Source organism: Ahaetulla prasina, chromosome 3 (genome assembly GCF_028640845.1).
Source record: "Ahaetulla prasina isolate Xishuangbanna chromosome 3, ASM2864084v1, whole genome shotgun sequence".
In the NCBI taxonomy this organism is placed as follows: domain Eukaryota; kingdom Metazoa; phylum Chordata; class Lepidosauria; order Squamata; family Colubridae; genus Ahaetulla; species Ahaetulla prasina.
In genome coordinates this window covers 35,372,384-35,384,242 of record NC_080541.1, presented here as the reverse complement: position 1 = coordinate 35,384,242, position 11,859 = coordinate 35,372,384, and positions in this window count along the sequence as shown.

The window sequence follows — 11,859 nt, the reverse complement described above, 5'->3', positions numbered from 1 at the left end:
CCTACTCTTAGCCATTGTCAGGTCTGGTCTGCTTTGCCTGCTAATTTTTATGCATTGGTCATATAATATTATGGCTTACAATGGTTTTATTTCTTCTTTAACTGTCTGGTATAGTTGTTACATTGCACACCCACCTATTTTGAATAGGTGAATAATCTTAATGTTAGCCTCTCCCAGTCTATCACCATTGATCAACAACTGTGATTTTTGCACAGAGGTGCCATTGATCTTTGCACAAAGCTTCTGATATTTCTACTGACTTCTGTTAGTACTTCTAGAATATCATCTTTCTTTGCTATTCTGCTTCCTCCAAGTACTACTACATCAACCATCCAGACTATCCAGTCCACTTTAAACCAATCACAGAAGATGAGATGGCACACAGTGCTAAGCTAAATATATGGACCATTATTATGAGCTCCAATGTGTTCTACAATCACAGTCATTGTTTTTTATTGCATTTGAATGAAACTGCTAATGCAGTTAATTAATTAATTTAACAACATCTGTAAATTAAATGCAACCAGAACAGGGTTTGTCTGAGGAGGGACATAATCCATATACCCCACCCCAAAGTATAGAGCCCTTCTCCATAGCTCTATTTTGTGAACAAATAAAAAGCCACAATCATGTGTCAGTCCCCCCCCCTCCACCTCCCCCATGGCTTTCAGTCTGGCTTGCAGCTGGAATGGTGTCATCATTTCCTGTATATTCCTTCCACCTTTTCAACATCACCAGCAAAAAGACCAACTACTGGGGTGGTTTAGACCAGGGGTAGGCAACCTTAAATACTCAAAGAGCCACAAAGGTCTTAACCAGCAGACACCTGTTCAATTCTGGAGCTGACCAGAAGTTTGGTTCCCCCACCATAGTCTCCTCCTAGCGCGGTGTCCTTTTTCCTCTACCTATCCTAACCGAAAACCCTATCAATTGTGGTGCCGATTGGTGACAGGGAGCCGCAGCAGAGGGATGAAGAGCCACATGCGGCTCCAGAGCCGCGGGTTGCTGACCCCTGGTTTAGACAAATGGATAGGCTTAGCATGTTAGAATTCTCCCCACTTTGATCTCCCATTTCTCCCAATCTGTAGAGCAGGGGTGTCCAAACTTGGTCCCTTTAAGACTTTTGGATTTCAACTCCCAGAGTCCCTCAGCCAGCAAAGCTGGCTGAGGGACTCTGGGAGTTGAAGTCCAAAAGTCTTAAAGGGACCAAGTTTGGACACCCCTGCTGTAGAGCAACTCCCTGGACAGTTAGAGTTGGTCAGAGAAGGAGGAAAGGAGGAATTTGAAAGGTCTCTGAACTACATCCCAAATTGGAGACCTGGATCAGCCTGAATAACTGATAGCCCTGACCACAAGTGTTGGAGAGTTTGTAAGCCAATTTTCTGCCTGCTGTTTAACAGTGCAACCCCATAGTGTTCATTTGTTGTTCCAGCAGCTTTTGGGAATGATTTTAGTGCTCTGTTAGCAATAGCACTTAGACTTATATACCACTTTACAGCACTTTATAGCCCTCTCTAAAGAGTCAGCATATTGCCCCCAACAATTTGGGTCCTCATTTTACCCATCTCAGAAGGATGGAAGGCTGAGTCAACCTTGAGCCAGGTGAGATTTGAACTGCCAAATTGCAGGCAGCTGGCAGGCAGCAGAAGTAGCAGAGGTGGGCTTCAGCAGGTTCTGTCCAGTTCTGGAGAACCGGTAGCAGATATTTTGAGTATCTGCCTGCCGGCTGCCAAATTGCAGGCAGCCGGCAGGCAGCAGAAGTAGCAGAGGTGGGTTTCAGCAGGTTCTGTCCAGTTTGGAGAACCGGTAAATGCCACCTCTGACTGGCCCCGCCCCCATCTATTTTTGGGGATTTTGCAGTAACCTTCCCCTGGAATGAGGTGGGAATGGAGATTTTACAGTATCCTTCCCCTGCCATGCCCACCAAGCCATACTCAACCAAGCCATGCCACGCCCACCAAGCCACGCCCACAGAACCGGTAGTAAAAATTTTTGAAACCCACCACTGAGAAGTAGCCTGCAGTACTGCACTCTTAACTGCTGTGCTACCAAGAAACTAGGAAACGTTTAACCCATTTTCAGAAGCGGCTTGTACAATAACTGGCAAGTGTGATAAAGGAATTGCATGTTGGAGTGGTAGAGCTATTTTTCTCTCTCCCACTTCACACTATGCAGCTGCTCAGTGGCTGCTTCAGGTCAACTGGTGTACTTTCTGATCCAAGTCTTCAAGCTAGTGGTGAACTGGAGATTTGTCCTATACAGAAAGAGCCTGTTTTGGAAAAACAGAATGAATGGTCTTGAAGGAAGCAACTGCTAAAGGAACTGAACAGTCATAGTATGTAACAAACATGCAAATATTGATCAAAACAATGTTTTCTCTTAGTAGAAACCAGGCTGTGTACAGCTGATAAAAAAAACTTTGCATGCAAGCATCTGAGTTTTTCTTTCTGCCAAGTCCACACAAGCCTTTGCCTCCAGCAGAAATTTCATCAACATGCTTCAGGATGGCATGATGCAAGCATCATCCCTTATATTATTATTTATCATGATACAACATAAATATAAAAAGGTGGCATTGCAATGAATGTTTTGCCATCTGCCGCATCTCTTTCTACCAATGTGAGTCCGTTGTAATTATGAATACATAGGTTGCATAGTTTCACTATCGGTTGTAAAGAAGTCCGGATCAAGTAACTTTAAAAGGGCATATGCCTGTTAAAGCAACAAACCAGTCAGAGTTTGGCCATGTGACCAGTTTGGAAGGAGTGAACACTTTTGCAGTAGGGTTGGACTCCTTAGATACTAGATCAGAGATGAGGAACTTAGTTTCTTTGGGATACAACTGCCCATAACCATCACCATTGGCTATGCTGGATAGATCACCAGCCAGCAAAAACAACAACAACCTTTTAAAACCCTCTCATTGAATTGTCTAGTTCCGTGATGGCGAACCTATGGCACATGTGCCACAGGTGGCACGCATAGCCATATCAGTGGGCACACGAGCTCAGCTCCGATGCACGCCAGCTGATTTTCAGGCCTTCTGGTCCCACCGGAAGTTGACAAACAGGCCGTTTTCACCCTCCATAGACTCCTAGAGAGGCCAGCAAAAAACAGTCCTTCCGGTCCCACTGGAAGTTGGCAAATGGGCTATTTTTAGCCTCCGGAGGACATCCAGAGGGATGGGGAAGGCCATTTTTGCCCCCCCTGACTTCTAGAAAGGCGCTGGAGCCAGGTGAGAGAGAAAAACTGGCCTACCGGGCCATCATGCACCAGGAGTGGGGGGAATGGGCGGGGGGGGGTCGTGCACACATGCATAGGGGCCGCGTGCATAGAATTATGGCTGTGGGCGTGGTAGAACCCCTCCACTCACCCCTCCTGCCATGTGATGGCAAAAAGGTTAGCCATCACTGGTTAGTTCTTCAAGGCATTTAGAATACAAGTGGTCCTCAACTTATGATAATTGGGACTGGAATTTTGGTTGCTAAGTGATGTGGTGGTTAACCAAATCATACAACCAGACCAATTGTATGACTATTTTTACTGAAGTCGTTGAGCAAATCACTGCATTTGTTAAGTGAATCACACAGTGAAGTGAATTTGGCTACCCCAATGGACTTTGCTTGTTGGAAGCAGGTTGAGAAGGTCACAGATTTTGATCATGTAACCATCAGAGGCTCCAATCTTTGTAAATGAGAGCTGGTTGCCAAGTGCCCAAATTGTGATCATGTGACCACAGATATAGTGTGAGGGTCATAACTTCAAGGATGGCTCATGGCATAAGTCACTTTTTCTGAGGTCATTGAACTGCTGTTAAATGAATGGTTATAATTCGAGGGCTACCTGTATCTTGAAAAATTACTGGACCAGGGATGAAATCCAGCAGGTTCTGACAGGTTCTAGAGAACTGGTAGCGGAAATTTTGAGTAGTTCGGAGAACCGGCAAATACCACCTTTGGCTGACCCCGGGCTGGGGTGGGAATGGAGATTTTGCAGTATCCTTCCCCTGCCACAGCCACCAAGACACGCCCACAGAACTGGTAGTAAAAAAAATTGGATTTCACCACTGTATTGGACCATTTTTCTTATGCAAAAATTCTTTATTGGAGTCCCTGGAACTCTTCTGTATGCAACTGGCCCAAGGCTGTATGGTGGCAAAGGAACTGAAAATGCAAAGGGCAAAAGAGCCCACCTGTCCAAGATGCAAATGGAAAGAGTTGGCCTTGAACTGCTAAAACGAATGGGACATATATACATATAGAAAAGCAGGGTGAAGGTGAAGTGGAAGAAGAGTTTGTGTGAATAATTCATTCCACTCTAATAGTCTGTGGATAAATAACCTAAACAACAAAGGAACTGCAGGAAACCTGAGTGGAGAGGCTGTTGAAAAATGCTGCTGATTGCATTTTGCAATTAATGGGTAAGTGACAACCTTGCCTTTAGGAAAGGGTCAGAATTTATGATGGAAATCCTGGCTCTTTGTGAACAGGCTTAAAATGATTGGCAGACTAAGGGTTTATTGTTACCTCTTTTTCTAAGCAAAACCAATAGAAGATTGGGAAATGATCAGTAAGCAGACACTCTAGAAAGAAACCATGGATGAGTCACAATTTCTATACAAGGCTAAAAAAGAAGTAGGTCAATCCACTTAAGTGTTGAAAATTAAAATGGAATGAAAAATGTTACTGATTTGCCTAGCATTTTCATCAAATAGAGCAGTTCAGGGATACATACCAGTGGTAAAATCCATTTTTTTACTGCTGGTTCTGTGGGCGTGGCTTGGTGGGCATGGCAGGGGAAGGATATTGCGAAATCCCCATTCCCTCCCCACTTTGGGACCAGCCAGAGGTGGTATTTGCTGGTTCTCCGAACTGCTCAAAATTTCCGCTACCCGTTCTCCAGAACCTGTCAGAACTTGCTGGATTTCACCCCGATACATACATATTCAGCCTAAAATACTAAATTACTATATTCTCCTGTTTATAGTCTTAGTTTCATTCCATCCTGTTTCTGCGTCACTGTGCAATTTTAATTGTGTATAGTCTTCAAATAGACACATTTTGTGATTCTTAATATTATGTGGGATAATTATTCTTAAATCTTCCAGAGTTTCAGAGGCTTATCAGCATTAAATGTAACCCTGTAAACACCTTCTTATAGAATAAAATTTAAAAAAAGTAATTTAAAGGGAACAATTCCTTGGATCCACACTTAATAATCATATAGATTCATCAATGCAGTTTTCCTGACAGTCATGCAGAAAATGTCCACTTCTTTGTCACTCTACTGCTTTAGTATTCCCTGGAAGTTTCCCACCTAAGTATTAATCCAGATTGATGCTCTTTAGCTTTGACGCAAAATTGACTGAGTGCTGTTGGCTATTTAAAACATCTGTCAAGTGTAACTCTCGGCATGCAAATACATTAAATAGAACTTCTATTTTTAAACAAAATTAAGCAATGCATAGTATCAGTCACTAAACATTGCAAGTAGGTTACTTAGAGGTTTTTTTCAATTATGACCCATCAAGTAATATTAAGATGGAAGACTCTGTATTGCTTTCTATTAGACCAGTGGCTCCCAACCTTTTAGCATCAGGGATCGGTTACATGAAGAGAGCTTTTTCTGTGACCCGGAGGGGGTGCTGCCTACATCCCATGTATGGAGCTTTGCTTGCTTGCACAGCCCGGTTTCTGGCATGCTGCGGCCCAGTGCCAATTCACAGACTGGGGATTGGGGACCCCATCATTTAGTGGTTAGACCACTAAAGTCTAACCATTGGACCAGCTCAATTATACTAAAAATATTGGGCCCTTTAGCACATACTGATTTCAGCAGTTTGTAACGGATACATTCCAATCAAAGGCAAAAATCATTTACCGTACACAACCACTCCTGAGTTTCCTTCCAAGAATGCTTTCTCAGAGTGGTTGAAAAGGCTGCAGTTGTTGCTATTATTAGATTACTGGTAACTAGAAACCCTTATTGACTTGCTGGACATCATGTAGGTCTGTGATGGCAAACCTATGGCATGCGTGCCAGAGGTGGCACGCAGCGCCCTCTCTGATGGTATGTGAGGCATTGCTCCAGCTCAGCTCCACTGTGCATGCGTGTGCACCTCCATCAACCAGCTGATTTTTGGGTCTCTGCTGTGCATGCGCGGGGGGAGCATGGGCGAGTCAAATATGCATGTGTGGAGGGTGGGGGAGCACAGGGATCACGCATGCATGTACGGGTGGGTGGGGTAGCACAGGAAGGTCTTGCATGCATGCGCAGGAGAGCGCTCGTGCATGCATGGGGGTGGGGGGAGCATGGGAGGGTCACACATGCATTGGCAGAGGGAGCACGGGGGGGTCACACTCACATTGTATAATGGCACATGACGACAAAAAGGTTAGCCATCACTGATGTAGGTGGTGGTGGTGCTCCACTGGTTGCACCAGCTGGACCAGGTCCAGGTCCAGGTCCAGGCAGCCAGAAGAAGTTTCCAAATAGAGTACTATTGGATTAGTGATTCTTAACCTTGACAACTTTGAACTATATGGTTTTCAACTCCCAGGATTCTCCAGCCAGCTTGCTGACTAAGGAGTTCTGGGAGTTGAAGCATCTTAAAGTTCCTAAGGTTGAGAAATGTTGGATAAGATGTCCAATCCTGCACCCTTCTGCTTCTCTCTTCACCACAATCTTCTAGTATTTTTTTTCTTCACTCTCTTATAATGCAAGAGTGTAAGGGACAAGAACATCCATTCTTGACCACAGTCTCCCCAATCTTGGCAGTGCCACTACCCCAAACCCCATGAAGTCATAACCAGAAGAGAAGCATAAACATTATTTTGTTTTTAAAACAATAACATCTATTAATCTAAAAGGAGAAGTTTGTCTGATATTGAAGGAACACAATGTAATTAGATGTTTCAGAACTGTGTGGGCCCTTCTTATATTTTTGTGAAAAATAAATAACCCAAATAGATATTTGATCATAGAAGAAAATTTGAATATCCATTCTCTCAAAGAGGTAGTAGTTTCTTGTGTAATATAGGAATGGTCACATCAGTGAATGGTATATATTTTATGTATGTATATAGCATGTGTACATGTATGTTACGTACTGGTGTGTGTTTGGGTAGATATATACTTTCTCTTGAGAGCAGGCAACAGAATTTCATTTTTAATGTGGGCCAGTGTGCTCACAAAAAATGACAATAACATTTATCTTCTAATTTATCATTGTTTTAACCCAAGTTTGTGAGATTTTCTTTATTTCTGCACTAATATAGATTTTAATGCATCTTTCTCCTAGTATATACAATTCTGTGTCTACTCTAATTTTATACTTTTGCAAGCAATTTTAACAAACTAATTCATGTTTGTGGTTTGTTTTCAGCAATTTACAGTTATATGTATTTCCTAGGTGAATATATTCATTTTTCCCATCTTCGATGTTGGTGAAACTGTAGTGCAGAATTTGGATGCATTCAAATTTCAATGTGATGAATATTGCACATATATTAGTTAAGCTTATATAAAAACAAACTAGCGTTTACCCCACCTTTGCAATGCAAGCATAATTATTTTGTTGTGACTGGGTTGACATATACTAAACGATGACTTGTTAAATTAACCACAATTGGCATGTTCACACAACACATTAAGCCATAAATCATGGTTTCCAACACTATAGCATATCAACATAATGGCTTGCATCAAGTGTCATGCTAAACCAAAAATAAAGAACCTGCAAATTCAACTTGTTTGTTTCATGCATATTTTTGACGGCAACATTTTCAGGAATCCTTGCTGATGAATTTTAACTGATTTACAGTTTTTGTTGCCAATCAGAACCCCTACTAGATGTTCGTTCTCTGAGGAACATCTTTAATCGTGGCTGTGAAAAATTGTACAGCAAATAAATCAGTAAAACCTTCAGGGGTACATTTATGAAAAGCTTCCCTCAGTAAGCCATGCTGTACCATCCACAATGACATCTTGCAGGCTTTTTATTTCATGTACTATCCTGAATGTATGGAAGAAAACAAATAAAGCAATTCTTGCAGAATTTTAAAAAAGCACAGAAAATATAACGAACTGGCAAGTTCTATTGCCTGGAAAGACCCATATTCTTATAATTTTTAGTCATATTATCAATATCATGTCTGGCACTCCTGATGCATATTGTTTTCTGAGTCGCTGTCTAACTATTCCAGTTAATTTATATTATCTTCTTTATTAAATAAATATCCTATGTACACCACCAATATGTAGCTCAGCAAATAAACATGTTTTTCAAAATGTCAGATCAAAGTTTCACTGTACTAAAGACTTATATTAAATGTATTTCTTGTCTCGATCTTCTTACAAAGTACTATACAACATAATGTCAAAAATAGAGAACTTACAAAGAACAAAACACATATCTAGTTCAGGGATCAGCAACCTGCGGCTCTGGAGCCACATGCGGCTCTTTGGGCCCTCTGCTGTGGCTCCCTGTCGGGTGATCCCACCACTGGCTGGCCCCACCCATTGACCTCCCCTCCCAGGCACTCCTCACCCGGCCTGAGAAGGTAAGGGCAGGGGATGGAGAAGTGCCAGGGCAGAGACAGAGAGATACAGAGAGATACCCCAGCCTAGTTGAAAATTACAGACCAATTTCTTTATGCTGCGTCACCTGCAAAGTAATGGAATCAATCATCAACCAATCCATCACCCTCCACCTAGAAACAAACAACCTAATTTCCAATAAACAATTTGGTTTCAGAAAAAAATTATCCTGTAATTTACAACTTCTTCACTGCAAAAACATATGGACTACAAATCTTGATCAGGGCAAAGCAATAGATTTAATTTACTAGACTTCTGTAAAACTTTTGACTCAGTGGTACATGACAAACTTCTTCTAAAACTAAAATCCTACGGTTGCTCCAGACCCCTCCATAATTGGATAACAGTGTTCCTGTCAAACAGACAAGTGGTCAAAATAGGCAGTGCCCTATATACTGCACGAATCAAGAAGAGGGCCGTGAAAATATTTACAGACCCCTCGCATCCTGGACATAAACTGTTTCAACTCCTATCCTCAAAATGACGCTATAGAGCACTACACACCAGAACAACCAGACACAAGAACAGTTTTTCCCAAAGGCCATCACTCTACTAAACAAATAATTCCATCCACACTGTCAAACTATGTACTGAATCTGCACTACTATTAATTGTCTCATAGTTCCCATCACCAATCTATTTCCACTTATGACTGTATGACTATAACTTGTTGCTGGCAATCCTTATGATTTATATTGATATATTGACCATCAATTGTGTTGTAAATGTTGTACCTTGATGAACGTATCTTTTCTTTTATGTACACTGAGAGCATATGCACCAAGACAAATTCCTTGTGTGTCCAATCACACTTGGCCAATAAAAATTCTATTCTATTCTATTCTATTCTATTCTATTCTATTCTATTCTATTCTATTCTATTCTATTCTAAATCCTGCTCCTGTCAATAGCGGTGTCCCCCAAGGCAGTGTTCTAGGACCAACACTCTTCATATTATACATTAACAACCTCTGTGACCATATTATAAGTAATTGTGTTCTCTTCACCGATGATATTAAACTATTTAACATTACCAACAATTTGGAAGGGTAGCATTTGCTGGTTGAGATTTGGAGTTGCCAAATTTTTGACCATTCCGACACAAGGGAGGACGAGACACAACAAAGACCTTGACTTTGTGTCAGAATGGTCAAAAATTTGGCAACTCCAAATCTCAACCAGCAAATGCTCTGTCTTACACATTGGAAAAAAGAATCAGAACGCTAAATACAAGCTTGATGGACATTACCTTGTAGATGACCCTCACCTCGTTAAAGACCTTGGAGTTTTTATATCAAATGATCTAAGTGCCAAAGCCCACTGCAACTACATCGCAAAAAAGGCTTTAAGAGTTGTAAACTTAATCTTGCGTAGCTTCTTCTCCAGAAAGATTACACTACTAACCAGAGCATATAAAACATTTGCTAGACCAATTCTTGAATATAGCTCGCCTGTCTGGAACCCACACCTCATTTCGGACATTAATACAATTGAGCATGTCCAGAAATATTTTACAAGAAGAGTTCTCCACTCCTCTGTTTACAACAAAATTGTTCTGTCTCCTTCCCCACTTTGGAGCAACGATCTGGTCTTCAGCCAGTGGATTCACAGCTCTTATCAGTCCTGGCAGAGAAATCGCAGCTGCTTGCCAAAGTTCAAACAAATGACTCTCAGAGTAAGATTTCAGCTCTCTTTAAAACGGTTCAGCTAATCTTTTTCTCCCCGTGGAGTGCGAGCAGTCCCAAAGCTCCTTATATATCCTGCTCCTGCCCCACCCTTCCCTTTGATGCTGCCGCCTCTCTAATCTTCTGAAGCATGGGTTAATCCAAGCTTGATTATTATTATCAGCTGGGTCTGAAGGCGTAGCCTGAGGAAGGGAGGAATAAGGGAATGACGGCCTCATTAGAATAGAATGAATAGAATAGAATTTTTTATTGGCCAAGTGTGATTGGACACACAAGGAATTTGTCTTGGTGCATATGCTCTCAGTGTACATAAAAAAAAAAAAGATACGTTCATCAAGGTACAACAAGGGTACAAGGTACAACGTAAAACAAGTACAACATTACGTCCTCCGACTGGCCTGGTTCTGGCTCCTGGAGCCGGGCCAAAGGCATCGATGCTCCTGAGGTAAACCTTACTGGCCCTTCCCCCTCACTCTCGGAGTCACTTTCGGGCATGGGGCCAGATTCGGGGGCTGGAGTCACAACAAAAATACTTTATGCCACCAGACTTGAAATCCTGGGTTTAGAAAATTTAGAACTCTGCCGCCTTCGACATGACCTGAGTTTAACTCATAGAATCATCTGTTACAATGTCCTTCCTGTTGAAGACTACTTCAGCTTCAATCGCAACAATACACGAGCACACAATAAATTTAAGCTTATTGTGAACCGCTCCAATCTTGATTGCAGAAAATATGACTTCGGTAACAGAGTTGTTAATGCCTGGAATGCACTACCTGACTCTGTGGTCTCTTTCCAAAATCCCCAAAGCTTTAACCAAAGACTATGTACTATTGACTTCACCCCATTCCTAAGAGGTCTGTAAGGGGCATGCATAAGAGCACCAGCATGCCTACCGTTCCTGTCCTAATGTCCCCTTTGATTGTATCCAATTCATATAGTTATTTCATGCTTATGCTTATATATATGCTTATATATTGTATAGTTATTTCTTGCTTATGCTTATATAAACTGTTGTGACAAATAAATAAATAAATAAAATAAAAATAAATAGAGAGAGAGGGGTAGACAGAGGGGGAGGGAGGGAGGGAGGGAGGGGAGAGAGAGATGTGTCAAAAGGGTTTTGTGGTTCCTGGTGTTTTTTAACAACTGGTTCTCTGCCCTAATGACCAGCTGTGTAGGCATGGCTAGGGGGTCATGTGACTGGTGGAAATGAGTGACATTGAGTTGGCCACTCCCATCCAGGTTTTGTGACTCCTGGTATTTTCTTTTCTATGGGAAACGGGTCCAAATGGCTCTTTGAGTATTTAAGGTTGCAGACCCCTGATCTAGATTCTGGATAATTACTCATTAGTAATTGTAAACTTTAGTCATTTAATACTGTATGTACATATCAGGCTTTCCATGTTGCTAACTGTACACACTGCAGTACTGCTTGATAAAGAATATCAGTAATATCAGACGAAAAGGAATACATGAGGAAAGGGAAGCCATAAATGCTATGAGAATGTTGAAAAATTGAAAGGTTGCATATATAGATGTTGCAACTGTTGGATTACGGAGTGCAATTTGTTTA